Source organism: Podarcis filfolensis (assembly GCF_964270895.1).
Source record: "Podarcis filfolensis genome assembly, chromosome: 1".
NCBI classification, from domain to species: domain Eukaryota; kingdom Metazoa; phylum Chordata; class Lepidosauria; order Squamata; family Lacertidae; genus Podarcis; species Podarcis filfolensis.
Window position 1 is genome coordinate 111,423,337 of NC_139604.1, and position 23,573 is coordinate 111,446,909.

A 23,573-nucleotide genomic window follows, 5' to 3' on the forward strand; every position below is an offset into this window, starting at 1 on the left:
TTTGCCCAATAAGCTACATTCCAGCCATGCAAAAGTCATACACTTCTACACAGAGAGAGACTTCTCTATCCAGGCAAGCAGGAGACATTAAAGCAGTTCAGGAAGACATTCCAGCCACTGATGGCTGTGGCCTGAAAAGAGAAGGTATGGCCTGGGGAGAGTCTCAAGGGCTGGAGAGGGAAGCATAAAGTTTCCCATTCCTGGAGCATAGAATTGAGTGCGGGGTGGAGCAATTGTAGAATCTAAGGCTTTTCAGAATTCTAGACTGAGTGAAGCTTCTACAGTTAGAAAGGTGTGGAGAGGGATCTCTGTCTTTCTCTTTTCAACAGAGAAATGAGGCAAACCTACCTTAAACCAAGTGACACCATTGATGCACCTTGCTCAGTGTTGTATACAGTGGTTGGCAGAGGTACTGCAGGGTTTCAGATAGGGGTCTCTCCCAGCCAATGGCTGGGAGGTGCCAAGGACTGAACCAGGAACCCTTTGCATGTAAAGCACATGCTCTGCCTCTGAGCCACAGTCCAGCCTTCTCTTTCTCTCAAACATACTTGAATTACAATATAAATTTTGTCCCATTTTTATTATTATTCAGGTTTGCATAATACTCATTAGCTTCAGCAACATTTTGCTTCATGCTCATTACAGTATAATTCATTTAAATATTGTCCCTGAGAATACTAGTCTAACTGTACTACAGTTAATGGTGCCCTTGAGAACCCTACTAAGGTGAAATAATAATAATGATCCATTCACTTTCATCCATATCCCACATACTCCACGGATGTGTTGCAAAGCAGCATCTCGTTTAGACACTGGTCCTTCTTGCCCGCCTTTATTTATTTTCCATAAAGCAGGAGTGGTGAAACATTTTGACACTGAGGGCCCCATTGGCATCTGGGCAGCCTTCCTGGGGCCACATGGCAGAGGTAGGCAGAGCCAGAAGCAAAATACAAGGTTTGACTGGAAAGTTTGGTGAATGGTCACAGAAATCGGACAGCGAGAAATATTCGAACATACCTTACAGACCTTCAAACTGGGCCCCCTCTGATACCATGCACCATTGACAAGGTTCGTAGAACTGTTGGAAACTTCTGGAGAAGTCCTCTTTTCGTACTGATTTCAGTTCACTCACCACAGCAGCTTGGACGTGTGAAAGGTTGGGAAATCTGTGCCCTTTCGGTGCAGATTTCAGTTTTGGAAAAAGAAAGAAATCAGGTGGGGCTAGATCAGGAGAATATGGTGGGTGGGACAACTCAGTAACCTCAGTAATGATTTCATGTAAAATATGTAATTCTTACGCCATCATTCGGACAGACAAACTCCAATCCAACATCAATAACTCACAAACTCTGTTGACATTTGCCACCATTCTGCTCATCAACAGTCTGCCAGACCAAGGGTCATCTTCGATGGTTTGCCACCCTTCACAGAAATGCTTAAACCACTCATATACTGTCTTTTGAGTTACAGCTTCATCTCTGTACACAATTGTGAGCATTTCATGGGTTTCCGTTGTATGTTTGAATATTTCTCGCTGTGACCATTCACCAAACTTTCCAGTCACACCTTGTAGATGAAGCAACAATTTTATTTGTTTATTTATCTTTTGTACTTGAGGGTAGCTTCTATTCACACCTCTCTGTCTATCCTCCATGCAGACAAACAAGAGATGCAACGGGACATTTCAGCCAAGCAAACACACTCAAGTTCTTCCTGATGTTTGAGTCAGAGTCTCCTTTCCTGTAACTTGAAGCCATTGGTTCAAGTCTTACCCTCCAGAGCAGGAGAAAACAGGCTTGCTCCATCTTCCATGTGACAGCCCTTGAAGTATTTGAAGATGGCGATCATATCTGTCATAGAGGCCCCCTGTGCAAATTAGAATCAAGTGCAATTAGGGTTTTAAATCATGTGGGAAGCCTCCAGGAGTAGAGAAGTGTAGTGAACCCACCACTTAATACTACCAATTAATAATGTGTCAGAGCCACTCCCGCTACCTGCCCCCTATTAAATATAGTGCACCCACCTCACTGTGGACTAATTACACAAATTTATACAATTTACCACAGGCTGTTGTGTGGGGGCGGGACTTCTGTGAGGGCAAACTTAGTGATTAGAGTCTCAGGCAGGAGTTGATCAAACAAATAAGAAAAGTGTTATTAGACAAAAGAGGTTTATGAAGCAAACTGGGTCAGGAAATGCATTCTTTCAGGTAAACTTTAACTTGTTTACTTTAACTAACTAAGACATCTCAGGCTTTAACACCACACCATAGGCACAGCTCTTCTTAAACTCCAGTTACTCAAAATCAGGTGTTACACTGCAGGTGGTAGATGTTCAGGTTTCTAGAATAGATGGCAAAATGCTCAGCTCAGTTTCTGTTACTTGGATATTACAGTTAAATATTTTCAATACCATACAGTTTCCTTCACAGCTTAAAACTTTGGTTCATGAGCAAGGGGCACTTCTCCTTGGTTACGCACTCTCTTAACAATCCCACACTTGAGGTATTCTAATTGATAAAAAGGATCGCCTTGGTACTGGGTTGGGAGTCTTCTCTCCCTTCCTGGCTATCCTGAGACCCAGGTAGCCTGAATTCCCACAGGATCTACCTCTCCCGGCTCAGACTCAGCCCTCCCAGAACACCCCTGTCTGTATACCTTTTCCAGACCCTTGACACAGTCTTCCTATCCAAGCTGCGAGGCGCTGTCCTCTCACTATGGATAGTCTCCTCAGTGTGTATGTTTAACTTAACTCAGAACCAGTTCTCCCCATCATCTCCCAACTCCATTCAAACCCTATGTCTTAACCTGAACCTTAGTCCTATCTCAAAACCAAACCTTAACTAACTCCCTCCCTCAGAAAATGCTCCTTTTATTCTCCCTCCCAAAGTTCTGCTCCCTCCCCCCGCTGTGACTAGCCAATCAGTGAGAGGCTCCAGGGGAACTGCATCAACAGATTCTAGTCTGGCTCTGCTGTCCATCACAAGATCTTTGCGCACAAATTCATTCAGGGCTCTAAAGCATGTAGAGATGATGTGCTGGAGGTGGCCTGGCAGTGTGCCCTGCTTCTCCTGTTGACATGCAAGGAGACTGAATGCCTGAGTAGGGCTTCTGAGTTTCAGTATTACGGGAGAGGGAGAAAAATGTCTGTCTATCCCCTTTAATCACACCATGCATAATTTTAGAGACCTCTGTCCTATCCTTCCTCCTATTTCTTAGTCATCTTGTTTTGAAGTTAAAAGAAAGCTTCAGAACACATTCAGTGAAATGAATTTGTTATTTACTTAGAATATGCAAAACCCAATTTTCACTTCTACAACGACGCAAGCAGTTTACATATGAAATATACAGCAATGCAATATAATCAATAAATTTTGATAATTAAAACCAAATGAGAGCAATAGGAACTCAATACCAGACTAGCAAAAATGATGGGTAAACAAGTAGGTTTTTAATTTCTTGCAGAAGCCACTCAGCTTCTGTGTCTGCCTGGCATCTGCTGGAAGAGCAATCTGCAGGATAGGTAGGTGCCATTACTGAGAAGGTTCTCCACTGCACCACAGCCAACTCAATGCTCGGAATGAACGGGTGGTCCTCAACTAAGTTTCATTCCGAGTAGACCTATTCAAATTAATAGACCTAACTTTGACCTTGTTCATTCATTTCAGTGGGCCTGCTCTGAGTAAGGCTTAGTTGAATACCACCCAAGCAAAATTCAGCTTAGCAAAGTTCCTTGAATTGCTTCAAAAATCTCAGAACTGTACCTGAAAGTAGTTCCCATAACTGCTGGGTGAAAAGGATGTGAATTAGGTTGGTTTTGGGGTAGAATTATTTCCAGTTTACCATCAGTTTCACCCCCCTACATTACTCTTTAAACTCTTTGGGCCTTTACGCTTAAGGATCTTAATTGTTGGGGGAAATAAATTAAACAATTCACATTCCACTATGGATGTATCTTGATGTTTACTTAATCTTAAATCTATTTTATATAATCAGCACAGCAGCTTGCAATAATGGAAATGCAGGGGGGGGGGTTGTTTTGGTTTTTTGCCAGGGAACATTTGGATGAACTTGAAAAATAATTATATAATTCCCATCGATATTCAATCTTTTTTCTCTATTTCTTTGAAGTACTAGATTTCTCATATCTCTGTCCTTAAAAGTAATCAAACAGTCTCCAGGAAATTTCCTTGATTTTGTCGTTTTACTCTCATCCTAAATACGTTTTGTACAGCTCTCTCCACTTCTTCCTTTTGTAATTCCAGCCATTGTGCTATTTCATTTACTAATTTCTCTCTAATATTTTCGCCTTGAGTCTCTGGAACAGCTCTCAGCCTAAGATTCACTTCCCGTTGCCTCAATTCATTCATCGCAATTGCGTCCCATATCTCCTCTTGTGACTTATTTACCTCTGAAAGTCCCGCCTTAATTTTCTCTTCTTCCCGCTTCACGTCCTTCATTTCGGCTCTTGTTTTCTTCATTCCTTCTTCCAGCGATTGTGTTCTTTTGGAGACTTCTTTAATTTGACCTTTCAGTTCTTTTACTGTTTCCTCGATCTTTTGGTCCATTTTCCCAATTCTTGAATCAACCTGTTCAATTCTAGTGTCCACATGTTCCAATTTATCCTCTAAATTCTTTTCACTTTGCCTAATTTCTGCAAACATTTTTAATATCTCTCCTTTGAAATCTGCTTCTGGTTTTGATCCTCTTCTATCCCCTGGTGTTCCACCCTCCCCTCCTTTCTTCTGTTGGTGGGTCATTTCCACAATACACTTTTATCCCCTCACCAAGTCACTTTATAATACGTAATGACCCACCACCACTTCTCCCAACCTTAGGTGAATCCTACCTCCAGTACCAATCTAACCACTTTTAACAGATGATTATATATATATAGTCCAGTACTTTGTTTTCAGTCCATTCAAGTCCTTTAAATTTGGGGAGAGTAGAATAGCCCACCACGTTAGAAATACTCTTCTTGCCACCAATTAGGCTAATCCATTCAAAAGTCGTAAAAAAAGGGGGGGGGGGGAAAGCCAATTATATTCCAATTGTGTCTCCAAATAAAGAGGAAAAATTTGGTCACTAAATTATTTCTTCTTTGAAGATTCCAAATCTTCTGCCACCAATTAGGCTAATCCTTTTATGTTCAAATAATCAAATTGTAATCCCACAAAAAAGCACTTCCGCAAATATACCCAGAGGAACTCCAGCTCAGAAGAGAAAAACAAGTTGTAGTTATCCTTCTGTCCACCAGGGGTCAAAAATCTCCGAAAGTTAAACAAATTAAGGAAGCGCAAAAAAGCCCAAAATTTAATTTTATAGTCCAAATTACCGATAGCCAATAAATTTATAATCCCAATAGTCCGTAGAAAGATATTTATAAAAGGGTAAGTAGCGCCTTAAAGCAAGAGGGGGAAAAGTCCTCCATATTGCTGTAAATCAACCGAAAGGACAAAGAAGGAACTAAAAAAATGGAGTCGGAAACTCTTCTTCCGTTGCGCAGTTCTTTTAAAATGAAGCCACGATCGGTTTCTCTGTCCTTTTCCTTCCAATCACAATTCCAAAGAGGGCCTTTTTTATGCCAAATTAAAGTCCTCTGTCTCCCCTTCTGACTTTAGTTCTTCTTATATTATTTTGTATCTTCTAGAAAGTTAGTTTTTAGCAAGTCAGGAAGGGAAAAGAAACAATAGCCGCCAGCGGCAACTTACTTTCACTTTTGACAGCTTTGCTCTGTAAATGCGTCCGAACTGATTGCAGAGAAATGCTGGTCTCGTAAATGCCTATTTTCCTTCCGGTACCTTCCTTACAAATTATAGCACTGCCAATTGAACAATTTAGGTCCGAATTTCTAATTTTCGAGAATTAAGCGCTTCCCCTGCAAGCTCGGGGCTTCGTTTCTCGGAGGTAGCTATGGCTTCCCTTCAGCCCGCTAACCCTCCCCGCCGCTCTCTTCGCTCCTTTTGGGAGTTACCTGGCGGCCGGGTGGTCAGCGTTTCGGCTCTCCGCGGGAACCTGAGTGTCTGAACACCCTCCAGACACTACTTCTGGGGGTCACTGCGCCCTGTGACACCCCCAAATCCTCCGAGAAACCCGGGATTTCCCAAGCGGAAAAATCCCCGCTTGCGCTGGGGTCGCTCTCAACCGGAAGTTGAACATTTGGATGAACTTGAATTGAACTGTGAACTGAATGTGAATTGGATTTAGTTCCCTTTTTGGACATTGAACTAGAACTACTTGCTTTTTGAAATGAACTTTCCAAGCTCTGAGCGAGAGCAACATATGTTCAGTGTGAGAGTCTCCCCTGCAGTGGACTGACCCGCGCAGTCTGTAAATAAGGAAGAGGCCTTTCACGTAGCTTGGCTTCAAGCTGTTTAGGGTCTTATAAGTCAAGACTAATACATTTAAGCTTCCAAGCAAGTATCTGAAAGGTCAGGGTTTAAAATCTCACTATTAAACCACTCCCATGATCATGCTCTAACTTTCCCTGTCTGCACAAGCAGAATGTCCAGGCTCCTCATTTTTCCAAGGCCTGAATGCAAAGACGGCTGTTTCTGCAAGGTGGGGAAGGCTGGTGCAGGTCTGGAACACTGAGGCAATGCCGTGCTGTGAATTCCATTTCCAGAACTGTTAAGCCTTGAATTGCTGAGTTTGAAGATGCCTAAGCTGGCAATTATTATGGCAAATGGAGTGGGACAGAGTTCGTGCCACCCAAAACTGCTTGGAAAGAATGTGGAAACACATAATAACTAGGGAAGCATGCTACAGGCACTACTTAATTTATTTTTTTATAAAAAAAATATTGGGGGGCATTTATTTCATCTATAATGGAAATCCAGACTCCTGCCCCCACCCTCGATTATAAAATGTTCAGAACATCTCATTTTACGCTTGTCGTCAGATCTGGAATGAAAACACCAGACAAAAGATATGGATTTAACTGCGGCTGCAGTGTTTTATTAAAGGAACTGCAATTTCGATCAACCTTTCTCAAGTAAACTCTGCTCTTAGGGGCTGCCACAATAACATTTACTCAGGATACATTGCAGCTGGTTATCTACTACCACTTGAAATTGCAGAAACTAGCCCACAATCCTGTTCTTGTTTCCAAAACCACATCCCAGGTAAAATTGCTCTAGGGTGTCATCACTCTCAGGCTTCTGCAACATTGCTGTAAGTGCTAAAACTCCCAGAAGATTATGCAGAAAACCCTCATATATGCCCAGCTCTGCTAAGATTGCCAAGGCAAAACTGTTTATTTCAGGTGCCTCTGTGTAGTCCACTAAATAAACGTGACAGCATGCTTTCAGGATAGTTGCATGCTGAGGTCCCCAGGGCCACTCCAATAACTCACACATCACACGGAATTTTTGTTTAAGGTTTTTGGCATAATTTTGGCCACAACTTTATTAAAATACAAACATGTGAGTGGTTGCTTAGGCATTGGTTGCAACTATCTGCCCCCACCGTGGGGGACAGACTGACATTCCGCACGCCTGCGAAAGTCAGAAAGGGGGAATACACTTGGGGGCAGCGACGGAGCAGGGAACCTGCCCTCAGCCCATCCCAAATGCAGCCAGGAGCTCTTGCAGTGGCCTGAGCCCCCTTGACAGGGTGGACAAGCAATAGTTAGCCCCTGATTCTTTTAACGGAATCCCTTGCAGCAGCAGCATTAGAGGGGCAGGCACAGCCAATCCATGCCCCTCAGCCGCAACCGCAACCTTACAAGTTGTGACGATTTGCTACGCAGTAGGCAAAAACCAAATGGCCCCAGCCAATCAGCCAGATGGACAAAATTCATACCGGGCCCCAACCCCAAGAGCAGATGACCCCATGACAGGCATAGCAAGGTCAAAGCGAACAACCCTAATTCTAGGGGGGTGGGGGACGGGCAATCCGATGCACAGGCGAAAAGAGGAAGCCCTAGCCTCGTGCAAGGAGTTTTAGCATTTCTGGCTGTCAATCAACAAATGGCAACATTAACGTCATCCCAACAACAAGGGAAGCCCAATCGCATCAGTGGCCAACGATCAATTAGCCCGCCCCACAACTTTGGAGTGTCCTGGCGGCCCCCACCGCAACACGTGCTCTCCATAAAGGAGAACACGCTTTAAAAAACATATTATGAGTTTTGACTGCCTTGATTGCTATGAATGGGCAGCTGAGCAGTTGGGGACATTGCTTGATAACTGGGAATCTCTCTACAAACTTTGGAATGTAATGCCCATCAGTGTTTGGGAAGGTTACACCCTGCAGGTAGCATAGGATGACAAAGAGACATTTTTAAAAAAGACTTTTAAATAGTGAAAGGCCAAAATCTTCCCTCTGCAGTCAAAGCCATCTTTTCTTTTTTTCATGAAGAATGTCATGATGTAATGTCATTCCTACTGGGCCATTCTGTTGACAATGAGTAAAGCCTTCTGCTTCCCCCTTCTGCACCTAGCCGTGGTTATCATAATTGTGAAATAACATTTTAGGCTTCAATGTGACAAGTGATAATAGGCAGTTAACTCTTATTGGCTATTGCCTTACGATGTAATAGTGCCTTGGAATTCTTCATTTTAAAAGGAGCCGGACAGATGCAGAGTTCCATTATTATTAGATCATGCCTATGGTATCACTGAGAGCTCTTTCAGGCAAAGAGAACTGTTTTCTCCAGAGAAGCTATATGTTTAATCTGGGTCGGAAAGGGCAGCTTCTGTTTTGCTTTTCTGTTCCTTTTCAGCTTGGCAAACATAGCTAGGGTTATGGCAGACACGTGAGACCACTTATTGAGTGTTATAAGAGGACCATTCTGTAGGTAACGTGATACAAAGGCCCCTATGGTAGACATATTCAGTTTTGAGGGGGTAAATAAGCATGTGAAAATCCACATAACTTGTCAGTATTACAGTTTCTTGGGAGCCAGACATGGATATATATACTAAGTCTTTCAAGGTTTTCTTTTTTTAATGAACTGGTAAATTAGCATGTGAAAATCCACACTGCCTGTCACCACGTAGGTTAGAATTACTCACAGGCTGGCCCACGATACCCCCTGGACTATTTTAAGTCACTTAAAAAATGATTTGGCCAACAGATACGTCTATCTTGTTCACTGGAATGGTTGGCTCTCTATCCCATTGACTTTGGCCTACACCAAAGGGGCACCGTGACTATGCTGAGGTCAAATCTGACATTTTTAGCACTGATATTTTATAGCTTTTTATGTATGGTGGTCACATGTTCTACTTCAGAAAGCACAGTCCTCCCTTTGAAGCAGTCCTCTCTTTGAATGACTGCCCAGTCCAAAGCTGCATTCAGATGTGGGATATACTGAGCTGGTTCTCCTAGTTATAATGCTAGCATTTCTGATTCCGAACATCCCTTTTACACTGTAGTACCATTGCATTGGGACGCGGGTGGCGCTGTGGTCTAAACCACTGAGCCTAGGGCTTGCCGATCAGAAGGTTGGTAGTTTGAATCCCCGCGATGGGGGGAGTTCCCATTGCTCGGTCCTAGCTCCTGCCAACCTAGCAGTACAAAAGCACATCAAAGTGCAAGTAGATAAATAGGTACCGCTCCGGCGGGAAGGTAAACGGCGTTTCCGTGCGCTGCTCTGGTTCGTCAGAAGCAGCTTAGTCATGCTGGCTACATGACCCGGAAGCTGTACACCAGCTCTCTCAGCCAATAAAGCGAGATAAGCGCTGCAACCCCAGAGTTGTCCGCGACTGGACCTAACCTTCAGGGGTCCCTTTACCTTACCATTGTATTATGGAACTGTGGCTTTTTAATCAATATGGTGCTATACCACTGTAAATGTTAGATTGTGGGAAATGTTTCGCCAACAGGCCTACTATAAGCCATCAATTGTTTGCCCTTAGTAGACTGCAAAGTAAGACAGATAAACCCCTTTTCCATTTAGGAATATAAGGTGTATATATGAGTGCTTTCAGAATGGGATGAAATTTCCCAGTATACATTTTTTCTGGGGGGAAAGTCACATATTACTCTTTTTCTCTGTCCTCTTGAAACAGAAGGCTATTTTGCAGAATTTTCACAAATACTCACAAACTTCTTTTTTTATGGTGGATGGCATTTTCTTCCCACAGTTCTCTGGAATGCTGTTAGGTCAGGGACATTGTGAAAGACGCAAAATGGTGGCAAGGCTGCCAACACAATTGCTGCTCTTGCCCTTTGACAGGAGCAGGTGGACGAGTGAAAAGCTGTGCTGCTGCCACTGCTTATATAGGCCCCACCCACAGATACTGGTTAAGAATTTCTCTGAACACTTGATCATTTGATTGTCCTTTTTACCCATTGTTGTCTTTTTAATTGTATATAATGCTTGCTTTATGTTGCTATGGCCGTTGGCTAATGCGAATAAAGTTTATCTTATCTTATCTTTCTCCGTACTGTCCCGAGGAAATTCAATGAATGTCTCACCGGTTTCTCTGCCCAAAAATAGGATGGAGAATTTTGAGAGTCTTTTTGTGCACAATTCTAGTCTCTAGAGTTAACAGTGGCAGGAGAAACAAACTTTGAAAGTTGAGGGGTAAATTTCCATCCCTAGTTAATGCATGAAGGGGTTAAGACCACAGAATAAGCTGTTGTTTCTAGACTTGTTTGATCATGCCCCCTCACCTCCTGTGCAGGAAGTGAAGCTTCTTTGTTAACTCTCATTCTAATATAGGAACATCGTAAAGAATGGAGGTCTGACCTGGGCCTCCAGGCTAAAACCACATGAATGGCTCACTAGTCATTTTTGTGTTTCTAGACCAAAAATGTAAAAACATTTTACCATATTTTGTAAACCTGTGTTTTCCTAGCTGCTGTATGAAAGATGCATGAATCTGACCTTTAGAATTTGGTAAGTAAAAGCCATCTAAACTTATCAAACTTTGTGGTCTGTTCATTTCAAAAGCAGATAGGAAAGGTAAGTGCTGTAAGCGACTCAGGATATTTAAATGTTTAACAGCCTAAATTCCCACACTTCAATTTGCTGCATGTTTTGTGATTATTATTTTTTTAAAGTTACAGATAGGTAGCCGCGTTGGTCTGCCATAGTCAAAACAAAAAAAATTTTTCCTTCCAGTAGCACCTTAAAGACCAACTAAGTTAGTTCTTGGTATGAGCTTTCGTGTGCATGCACACTTCTTCAGATACACTGAAACAGAAGTTGCCAGGATCTGAAGGTGCTACTGGAAGGAAAAAAAAATTTTGTTTTATTTTTTTAAAGAAGGTTTTTGCTGGGGCTCTTTCTTACTGGAAAGTGCGCTTGCCCTGCATTTGGATCAAGAGATCCAGCAAATGCTGTTTAACTAAATACATTCATATAATTCTGACACAAGTCTCCTTTCATCTGCTTTTAATCACGGCAATAATAACCCAGCTACCATGTTTGTAATAATCATCTCTACCAAAAGCAAGATTTATATGATGCTTCATAACACATCCTGTATCACAAGTCATATTGACTTTGGCCAATTTATCTTGCCCATCACACTACTTTAGCTTGCACAGTTAAGGAGTTGACCCACTGTGGAGACAAACATAATTAGAGGGACGGTGAGCATTTGACCCTCTGTGGAGTTGGCCTTCTGTGGAGACCATAATAATTTGTGGGATGGTGAGTATTTGCCAAGGACCATCATGTAAATAAAAAGAACTGTGCTGAAAATGAAGGCATGTAAAATCTCAAAGTCTCTGTGCTTCAAGTGACTTCCACCACTGTGCCTGCTTGCTTAGATAAAAATTAATGATCCTTTCTGTAGGACTATAATCTATAAGATCAGAGACAGTTATATGCTTGTGTTTGTTGGTAATTAAAGAATCAGCTATTTTTTTCTGGCCAAGTAAGTACCATTCACACCTGATTCTCCTGCTCAGAGTCTCCATTTTAAGCAGAGCAGAGCAGAGCAGTACATAACAGAAAAAGTTTGCTACTTCTATATGAGCTTTAGAAGAGGGGTAGCTGAACCATATCATCTCAGAATGCACTCGACTTTCCAGGTAGTGGTCTAGAGACTGGACTTTTATTTCGCCACACAAACTGACCTCAGACAGGGAGGCATCATAATAAAATCATCACTATCTAGTCCATGAAATGTTTATGCCACCATAAATCTGTCACTCTTTAGAGTGGCACAAGAGACTTGGTTGCTGTTTTTCCTGCAGCAGACGGGCATGGCGACCCCTCTGGAATTGTTCATGAGGTATCAGAGAGTGTTTTGTGTTCATGGAGAACATACTGTGGGTCGCCTTGAATATTATATTTTAAATGTAGGCTATAAATATCTGAAATCCATCTATTGCTCAATCAGTCAATCAATTGTGCTGAGGCACAATCAAGATGTAAGATTAAAATAATGTGCACATTTTCCATCATTTGAGTGTATATCTATAGATATGGCTTATGAATCATACTTCTATTAAGTATGGTAGAAAGAGGGTAAGTCCTGGGGACTGAAACATAATCTGAGCAAAATGCAGTTGAACCTCACAAAATAAACAGCAGTGATTATGTGATTATGCTTGCATAAGTTATTTAAATAAAAAGGTGACAAACACAGGTTTTCAGTGACAAATGTGTGCATAGATTAGTGTTTGGCAAATGTGTAGATTAAGGAAAGAGAAACTGGTCTTGAACGAGTAAGAGATAGCATGATAGGAGTTTGAAAAAGTATGCATGACATGGAGAACGTGAAAGCATGTTCTCCTTCATGGAGAGCACGCGTTGCGGTGGGGTCTTGCAAGTCATCCCTCTGTTGCTAGGTGGGTTTGATTGGTCGGCCACGAAAGTGATTGGGCTATCCGGAGTTGTTGGGGAGATTTTGATGTTGCCAATTTTGATTGACAGCCTAGAGGCTATACATTCCCTGTTCGCGTCGAGCTTCCTCTTTTTGCTGTGCGCATTGGATCACTCTCCCACCCTCCCTAATTTTATGGTTTGTTTGCGTTTGACTTTGCTATGCCTGTCATGGGGTCGTCTGTTTTGGGGGAAGGGGCCTGCTAGGAATTTTGTCCATTTGGCTGATTGGCTGGGGCCATTTGGTTTCTGACTACTGCGTAGCAAATCGTCACAACTTGTAAGGTTGCCGTTAGGCACTGGTTAAAATTGGTTGTGGAGGGGAATGGACGGCTGTGCCTGCCCCTCCAATGCTGCTGCTGCAAGGGAATTCTGTTAAAGGAATCCAGAGGCTCGCCATGCTCTTGTCTGAACCCCTGTCAAGGGGCTAGGGCCACGCAAGAGCCCCTGGGAGCATGCGGGGAGAGATGAGTGTCTGGCACCCGGCTCCATTCTTTCCCCAAAATGTTTTCCCTTACTGACGTTTGCAGGCTTGTGGATGTCAGTTCTGTCCCTGGGCAGGGTCAGATAGTCGCAACCAATGCCTAAGCAACCACTCACATTTTGTATTTTAATAAAGTTGTGGTCAAAATTATGCCAAAAAACTTAAACAAAATTTCTGTGTGATTTATTTGAGGGGTTCTCCTTGGGGACCTCAACATGCAATAGAGAAAACCAGAAGAGGGGAAGTGCTTTTGTGCTCAAATCTTGCTTTGCAGGTTTCCCATGGATACCTGGTTGGCCACTATGAGTACAGTATGCTGGACTAGATGGGCCATTGGCATGATGCAGAAAGCTCTTCTTACATTTTTCTGTTTTTAGGTTAGGTGAAGTGGGCGGCAATGACCTCTTGAGAGGTGGTGCTTTGTCTGTGAAGCACTTGCCCTAGGCAGCTTTGAGAGTCACAAACAAGAGCTTGAATCCAACGTAGACATATTCAGAGAAGACTCATTGAAATCACTTGGTGTGACTAACTTAAGCCCATTGATTCCATTCGATCTACTCTTAGCATGACTTACTTCAGGACCTCCAGAGGCATTTGTTTGGGCCACTTTATTGCCAGGGCTTTTAATGACTGATCTATGTTCTTCCTGTTTTTATCTGATTGTTTTTTTTGGGGGGGGGGGAAAGCTTATTTGATTATAATTATGGGCTGCTGATTATTTTTTTTATTGACTCTGCTACCACTGCTTTTTAAAAATAATAATAATAAAGGTTTTTATGGATATAATAAATATACAAAAAATAGCAGGGATTACATCAAATCCATAGGTTCCACCCTTACACCCATGTGATATCAGGTTGTATTGCTATATAATTGTTCTTTTTTGATCCATACAGTACAAAGGTACGTTAAAAGGTACATATTGTCCAGGAGGCCAATTGGAAACTGGCAAATGGACCATTCCAGCCACGTGATAAGATGAGGATTTTATTTATTACCTGTCCTTCACCCTAAAGTCCCAGACCAGGTTACAGCATGAAAAACAAGATTAAAAACAAGTTTAAACAACTTTTTTTAATTGACAAAAAGCCCCTATTTCACAGGGTTATTATATCCAAATCTGCAAAGACAATTGTGGCAGTGTGTGTTTAATTTTTGGTTTCGTTACCATATGAAATCTGTCTGGTTTTTGATGTTCCTTTTAAGACTTTCATATTGTGAGTTTCCTTCTCGACAAGAGCCAATTAACAAGCATTCTAATACTGTAAGTCCATAGACACCTCCTACAAATCCTTCCATGTTTGAGCAATGGAAAGTCCTGCTGCCACCAGCAGAAATATGAGCAAGTCAGACTTTGGCTCAGGATCACGCATTCCTATTCTCCGAGACCTGCAAAACTCATCTCCCAAAAATCTAACAACTTACATAGACACTTCTTGTTCAAGCACCATAATAGTATGATATAGGATTACAAGTGGGTCAGGGGCAAAAATTAGCACTACGTCAACCCATCCTTTGTAGAAATAAGCTCCTCATTACCTTAGGGCGAAAGTATCACTAGCACGACAAAAAGATCCTTGTGCAGGTTTTTCTTTTCTTTTCTTTCAAACGCCCCAAATTCTCCTTGCACTCCAAGCAAAACAGCAGCCCCTCATAAATATCTCTGCTAGCAGCCAGGCTCCTGGGTTGCCTTCCCTCCCATTGAGTGGCTGTTGGTCCAATTTCGCTCATAAAAATATTATGATAGGAAAGTGTAAAATCAGTTCCAATTTCAGTTTCTCTAATTTGGTGGTTAAGAAAAATAATGATCGGAATGCCGCTTGTTACATTTTAATCTAGATCTCAAAGCTTGCGTCAATGCAGAGCGCGGGGGTCCCCCTCCCATTTCCAATCTTTGGCTCAGATTGATGAAAGCATAAAATAAAGGAGAAGGGGGAAATCAAGGAGAAAACAATAAAAAGTGAGTGATCTTATTATTAAATGTAGCTACCGAATGCTATGTCAAGGAATTATATATACCTGTGTCAGAAATCAGCAGGGGGTCCTTCGTATAGGCTCAGTCATATATTTCAGTATTATCTTCACTACTTTTTGAGAATAAAATGTACCTTCATGCATGTTTCAAACAATAATTCCAAGGCAGGGTATGTGTGTGATTCCCCATGAATTATCAAAACAGACTTCAGAAAGAATTTGTAACTGTCCAAAGGAGCATGCTACAATTCCCCTCCCCCCTTTAAAATAAGATACATTTTTTAAAATGTATTATTCTTCCCTCAGTCCTCCCCCTAAAATGATTGCAGCAGATTAAAAAGACAGAAGCCCTATCGGTCTTTAAAACTTTTAGCATTTGTTGCTTTCATACGATTTCACAAGCCATTGGGTACTTTGGAAAGTAGTGTACAGATATAATGTGACTTTAAAGATGTATATATAATATATATACAGAATTGTTCTAAACTGTTTTTTATATGGAACTGTTTTTAATTGCCCCCCCACGCCTTTATTGTTTGGTAGCTGCAATGGTTTCATAGCTATATCTTTTGTTACTCCCACTCAATCTGGGGGTAAACAGTGTTGTTGTTTAGTCTTTAGTCGTGTCCGACTCTTCGTGACTCCATGGACCAGAGCACGCCAGGCACTTCTGTCTTCCACTGCCTCCCGCAGTTTGGTCAGACTCATGTTTGTAGCTTCGAAGACACTATCCAACCATCTCGTCCTCTGTCGTCCCCTTCTCCTTGTGCCCTCCATCTTTCCCAACATCAGGGTCTTTTCCAGGGAGTCTTCTCTTCTCATGAGGTGGCCAAAGTATTGGAGCCTTAGCTTCAGGATCTGTCCTTCCAGTGAGCACTCAGGGCTGATTACCTTCAGAATGGATAGGTTTGATCTTCTTGCAGTCCATGGGACTCTCAAGAGTCTCCTCCAGCACCATAATTCAAAAGCATCAATTCTTTGGCGATCAGCCTTCTTTATGGTCCAGCTCTCACTTCCATACATCACAACTGGGCAAACCATAGCTTCAACTATACGGCCCTTTGTTGGCAAAGGTTGGGGTAAACAGTGCGTAAGAAATAAAACAAAATACACAACATTTAAAAATAAATCCATTAGATCAGGGCTGCACTCTAACAGAGCATGTGAGTGACCATCATGACTTCATCCAGGGAGCCATGCAAAGAAAGCCAAAAACCTGCCAATCAAGTGCTTGGCAGGGAAGGGAGAGTGAGGTGGACAGAGTCCAGCTCCCCGCTCACTTTTCAATGCAGTTTTCTTTACAAAGCCACATGGATGCAGGCACATGCGGCAGCTGTGGGTGTGCATGACTTCCCCACCTGACAAGAGATGGAAAGGGCTGTAGTTCAGGGCTGGAATATCTGCTAAGGCTAGAGACTCCTGCTTCAAGTCTTGGAGAGCATACTGCCGGTCAGTGCAGATGACACTGAGGTAGATGAACCAGTCACCTGACTCGGTATAAGACAGCTTTCTGCACCCCTGGGATAACAACATGGAAGTCTGATTTTGATGGCCTCTTCAGATGCTCTACCTCAGGGCTGCCAACTTAAATGAAATATTGAGGGGAGGGGCAGGTAAGCCTTGCCCCACATAATCGATCACAAGATGTGGAGCTCACACACCATTTGCATAACAATGCCCATCAATTTGGGGGAGGGTGGGTGTGGCCCCCTCAAATATTTTATTGGGAGGGCGAAATGGTCTTGGCCCCTAGGAGTTGGCTCTTATGCTCTACCCCATTTGTGGGCAGAGAAGGGGAGCATCATGTCACCAAATCTCTCAAAGGAAAGTGACATTTTTTTCAAGATCAGGCTTTCCTTATTAGCAGTAGCCGGGGGCAAAGTTTATTGATTTCCCCATACCCAACAAAGGGAAGCAACAACTACTCTGGCTGGATCTAGACACATTTAAAAAAAAATAAATCAGGAAAACGCATTGTAAAGCTCATAATGGGAAATCGCGTTGCATATTGCTAACTGATATTCTGTGATCATTCCAGGATGAGGATTAAAGGGGAAATGATGTGCTGAACTCCAGCTACCAACACACCTATCAGCAACATCTGGAGGGTCACAGGTTTCCCACCCCAGACTGGGGACCTCTGCACTGTGACAATCTGGATAAAATAAACTTCCTCAAACATTTGCCTGCTAACCAATGGTTGAGGGAGAAATTCAGAATAGCTGGCAAACCTAATTGGAGAAAATAATAATATTATAAAATAATAATAATAATAATAATAATAGGAGAAATTGGCCAAACAACACCAATAAAAATAATAATGTGGAAATACGGATAACTGAATATGGGATTGGAAAAATGAAAAACTGAAAGAAACCAGAGTTGCCCATCACTATGCTAGGCTCCCCCTCCTTTTGTTTACAGATGTCATTCCAAGTCCTTTCCATAGCTTAAACATTCTCTATACGATAACATGCCTCCTGACACATCTTCCTTCACACTCTGCTGCCTTCCATTCTGGCAGTTGTATAACTGTGACTGACTACCCTATTCCTCAGTGCTGATCCTTACTGTTCAATGGTCCCTTTCTTATGGAAGCTCTAGATTTCTGTTCTTGATGAAAGGAATGGCAACCCTTTGGACTCTGGCTCCTGTTAGTCCCAGTCTGCATGACCAGCAGTCAGGCATGATGGGAATTGTTGTCCAATAATATCTGGAATACCACAGGTTCTCTACCTCTGCTTTACAAGGTACTCAGAAAACTTTCCACCAAAAGCTGCAAAAGTAAGCATTATGCTTCCACCTCACCTTACAGTCAATGGATCTCTAGGTGGATGAATTATTCTGCTAAAGTAAAGGGAACTTCAAGGTGCTTAATTATGATGGGATTGTGTTCATGCTTGCACAATTTCCCCCTTAGCCATTCCTTCAGTTGATCCAAGTTTTATCTCTCATACTGCCTGTTATTCTGAACTAAATGTATGCTGGCAAGGAAAGAATGGGAAAAGACCCCTATTAATATGATGAAATGAGTGAAGAGAGGAAAATGAAAATACCTTAAAGTAGACAGTTGTGAAGATTGGGTTTTTGTTGGGTTTTTCCTCCTCCCAAATTTCAAGTACCTTTGTTCAAATCAAAATGCAGGTGCAACCGAAATTTCTTCATTGTCTGTGAATTCCATCATTAAAAGTTATTCCATCTGACAACGAGTTGTATCTTTCTGCCAGTCAGTTAAGCAATTTGAAAACAATCAACAAAAAAGGAAGAGAATGAAACAAAAGGCAAATGTTCCCACCTGCTGATCTGATATTTTAATTCTAAAGGGAAATTACCAGTTCTTCACCTGTCAAACTGACTCACAGAACAAATTCAGAAGAACAAATATTCATGACATAATCACAACACTGGTGCCTCTGATTTATTTATTACGAAGCTTTTTAGTAACGACTGTCAAACGAACCCAGCTTTTCTTGTTTACATCTCTGAAGAGTAATAAACAAGACACAATTAAAGCCTAATTATTTCCACCTGGTGAACTCTATTTTGAGAAGTTTTTTGATTAATTAACAGTAGGCGTCTCTCATCATTATTTGCTGGAAGAGGGGGGGAAATAACAATTTAAACCAAATTAACATTAGTCTGTAGTGAGGTCTTGGTCCATTTTCTGGGTCATTGCCAGTTAACTCATTAGAGAAATAATTGGAAAATGCAACCACTGTTAATCAATATTGCAAGATGATTTCCATTACAATGTTGATAGCAATTAGGCAGAAGGATGGGAATCAATTTCAAAGGAGGAAAAGTATGCTTATTGTTTTAAAATTTTATTTACTCATGAAAAGCATTGCAACTTTATCGAATAGGACAGAACAGGAAATGGAGCCCTTCTCTTCTTTCATAATCATTTTCTGAGAAGGGCATTGGAGTTTTTAAAACATTAGTTGGACATATTCTGAAGTAAGCATGTAGAAGACCAAGCTACAAACTACCTGTGACAAAAATGTTCTTAAGGACAAGAAACTGTAGTTTTCAGCATAATGTAATATAACATTTAAGCATAGCATTTCTTAAGCTTTATCCACATGATTTCCTAACAATAAACCTGGGTTGTTCCCCTACCCTTACCAGCTTGCCGTATTATTGTTCCTCTATACGAGTCCTTGCCAACCCTGGTGTCATCCTGAGGTTTTGAACTACAACTCCCATCAGCCCCAGCCAGACATTCTTATTTAGACAAGCCTACCCAGATGCTTAGAAAATTGGTATGACTTTTAATTTGTTTTAGTCTATTTTATTGCAGTTTTAACCTTCTCTGTGTTTTAAATTATAGTTGTAAATCTTTTAGAGAGTATTTTATTGTATTATCTTCTTTGCAGACTGTGTTGGGTTTTTTTCTACAATCAAGCAGTACATAATTTTAATGAAATAAATAAAATAAATAGTTCAAAACATCTGGAAGGCACCATGCTAGAGAAAGTTGCTCCATGCCCATCCATATGCCAACTATTATCTTTCTGTTATTGACAAATAGGTAGGTTGAATCTTTGTGTGAGAACGGAGGCATTTCCAAATGCCTAAAACTAGAAGAGTATGATTTCCCCCTGTTGTGTGTCCTGCCAATATCTGACATGGCTTCCAGGTACGCAAGACAGAGCTTTCTCTCTTGCAGTCTCCAGGCTTTGGATGCTCAGTTCCCTGAGGGATCCAGGTGTCAGACTGAAGACTTCTTGCAGGCGTTTTGCTGTATTGGCTGCTTCAGTTGTTGTCACTGTGGAAGTTTGACCTGATCTTCTCTGCTGATTTTATTTGACTGTTAATAGCTGCTGCTTTGTGTCAAGTCAAACACAAACTAAAACAGCAGCATATGGATGGTGGCTAACAGATTGAGATTGAATCCTGACAAGACAGAAGTACTGTTTTTGGGGGATAGGAGGTGGGTGGGTGTGGAGGACTCCCTGGTCCTGAATGGGGTAACTGTGCCCCTGAAGGACCAGGTGTGCAGCCTGGGAGTCATTTTAGACTCACAGCTGTCCATGGAGGTGCAGGTCAATTCTGTGCCCAGGGCAGCTGTTTACCAGCTCCATCTGGTACGCAGGCTGAGACCCTATCTGCCCATGGACTGCCTCGCCAGAGTGGTGGATGCTCTGGTTATCTCTCGCTTGGACTACTGCAACGCACTTTATGTGGGGCTACCTTTGAAGGTGATCCAGAAACTACAACTAATCCAGAATGCGGCAGCTAGACTGGTGACTGGGAGCGGCCGCCGAGACCACATAACACCAGTCTTGAAAGACCTACATTGGCTCCCAGTACATTTCCAAGCACAATTCAAAGGGTTGGTGCTGACCTTTAAAGCCCTAAACAACCTCAGTCCAGTATATCTGAAGGAGAGTCTCCACCCCCATCATTCTACCCGGACACTGAGGTTCAGCGCTGAGGGCCTTCTGGCGGTTCCCTCACTGCGAGAAGCCAAGTTACAGGGAACCAGGCAAAGGCCTTCTCGGTAGTGGCACCCACCCTTTGGAACGCCCTCCCACCAGATGTCAAACAACAACCAGACTTTTAGAAGACATCTGAAGGCAGCCCTGTTTAGGGAAGCTTTTAATGTCTGATACATTACTGTATTTTAATATTTTGTTGGAAGCCGCCCAGAGTGGATGGGGAAGCCCAGTCAGGTGGGGTATTAATAATAAATTATTATTATTATTATTATTATTATTATTATTATTATTATTATTGACATTTTTGATCTGTGGTAAAGCATCCTGGGTACCTCATATTGAGATGGAAAGGCAAGCAGAGGAGGTAGATGCCATTTGAGACTGGTAGGATACAAGGCACGGAGGCCAACACTAGGTGGAGCCAGAGCAAAGGATAGGCAAAGCCAATTTGGGTTTTGTCCACCTCCTCCCACTCAGTTCTAAAAAGGCAAGTGTGATATTAAAGAAGAGGGAGATGACAGTGCCTACTTCTCCTTGAAATGGTTGCAAGTAAAGAGAGGGCAAGTGGGGGCAGGCTTAGCTTGGTGAAACACTGCATTCTAGTGGACCAACCTCAGACTGAAGCAAAGTTCAAGTAAGCCAGTACAAGGCCTAGCCCAATTTGCTGCCTGAGGCAGACAAGATGGCATGCACACCCTGGACTTGAATGCTACTTCAATACCACCACAAGGACAACATCCTCCAGCACACCTGAGATTGGCTGGCTGGCTAAAGGATCACAGGGCATGGCACATAGACCTCTCTCCTCTAACACCTTCCTGAAGCTTTAACACACACACACCCTTTAGTATCTGCTGCTCGTGGCTGCCTTACAAAGAGCTATTCATATTCATCTGAAGGAAGGCTGGCTCCCATATCAGTCTGTCCATGCACTGGGGACATTTATGGAGTCCCTCTGCTGGCTCCAGTTGCTGCCTGATGTCATTGAGGAGAGGCCTCTGGAATGAGGGGAGGGGGCGCCTGGTGTGCACATAAGAGGATAGGAAGATGCCTTATAGAATACTGTCTTAAAAGCTTTGCTTTTTAAAAAAGGTGTGTGCATTTTCACCTAGGTTAATAGGAACACAGGAAGCTACTGTGCACTGAGTCAGACCAATAGTCCAACTAACTCAATATTGTCTACTCTGATTGGCAGTGCCTCTCCATGGTTTCTGACAGAAAAATTTCCCAAACATACCTGGAGATGTCAAGAATTGAACCCAGGCAAAGCAGATGTTGTACCACTACTTTAGGTCCCTTCCTGGTGTACTCACATATTGTTGATGCCTCTTGAAGACCTTTTTTAAAAAAAACCCAGGCTTTTTAACTGCTGTAATGTTTTATGTTGCTCTTGACTTATAACTCTGGCAATGTGTTTACATTAGCTGTTTTATGCAGTTCAGCTGTCATTTTCATTTTGTATTGTATTGTTTATAGTTTTATGCTTAGTTGGTTAGCTGCCTTGGAAATAAGTATTTGAAGGACAGGGCTTAATATATTTACCAATTTCAGTTTGTTTCAATGCCCATTTCTACTTATCTTGGGGGACGTTTTGGATTGCTTTCTGGAAACTGGCCATGCGTGCTGGGACTAGTGGGAGTTGTAGTTCAGCAACATTGGGGTGGGGGTGGGTCCAAAGTTCCTCAGCCCTTCTTTAGATATTAACTGTGTACATCATTTTACTTCAAAATGTGGCCGGCCAGCCCTGCTGTGTTTAGTGACCCTTTTGCTCATTCAGCTGAGTGGGAACTTAGACCTCCGTCTCAAAGCACAGATCAAGCCCTAGTTCACTGTGCCAGTTCCTCAGGACCCTTTTGGAAGTGTTCCAGATGAAACACACACACACAAAATAACATAAATCCTAATGCTGTTAATTCTTTTTTGCTTTTTTTAAGTGTTCTCCTTCATGATGTCTACAAGGTCAGAAAATGTGGTGATCTGAAAACAAAATGAATAGCAGTTCTCAATAAAGTCAAGTTTAATAGTCATGGAATAAAATTACAGAAATGTTGTACGTACCACTGCAGTTGAATAAACATCCACCTGAGGAGAGCGAGAGAGCAAGCCATGCTGGTTCATGAAAATGCCATGCTTGTTCTGTCATTTTGATGTATAATACATAATATCATTTGGAGGAGCAGCAAGACTGGGGAGTGGACCCTTTATATAATCACCTGGAGCCATTTCAATCAAAATTGTGGCCTAGCTTACTGACCAAACTGACCTTGTCTACCTTAGTGCAGAGATAGCCTGTGTGGTGCTCTCCACACCATAGCTCTCAAGAGTCCCAAGCAGCATGGCCAATTCAGGGATGATGGTAGTTGTGGTCCAACAACATCTGGAGGGCTATTCATCTTGGCTATCCCTGCCCTGATGGATAATTTGTACCAGAAATTGAAAGGGAAATGCAACCCTGTTGATTCTCCTGGAGCTTTCAGTGGCATATGACATTGCATTCTTCTGTTTCACAGGAGCAAGGCTGGAGGGCATGGCATTTAGGTGAATCCATTCAGTCTAGGAGAAGACAAAGAGGACATAGTTTCAGAAAGTGATGCAGAGAGACTCCTGTCTTCTGGGATACTGTAGGGATTTCCATCCTACCCCCCCCCCATTTCTGTTTTAGCATCAGTAACGTTTGAATGCTAATTCTTTTCAGAATTCACAGTAGGTGCTTGTAAAAAGTGTATTTGCATAACATCTGGAACATATAGTCATCTCCCACCTCAAAACTACTTCATGTACCATAACATTTGATTTGTAGAGCTATGGCCTGGTCCCTTTCTTCTCCTCCCTCCACCCCACCCGCAAGCGCTGCTCTTGACATGCAGCAATCCAGATGTGATTACTCA

The 23,573-nt window shown here is 42.3% G+C and overlaps 1 long non-coding RNA gene across 1 annotated transcript; it reads right to left on the reverse strand.

Moving 5' to 3' along the window:
• Positions 1 to 577: 577 nt before the first annotated feature.
• Positions 578 to 23,282, reverse strand: LOC310766776. Its single transcript, XR_014550411.1, has 3 exons — positions 22,949 to 23,282; positions 18,301 to 18,412; positions 578 to 1,866 (listed from the first exon to the last, which is right to left on the reverse strand). It is a non-coding gene; the product is annotated as an uncharacterized lncRNA (long non-coding RNA).
• Between the last annotated feature and the right edge of the window lie 291 nt (positions 23,283 to 23,573).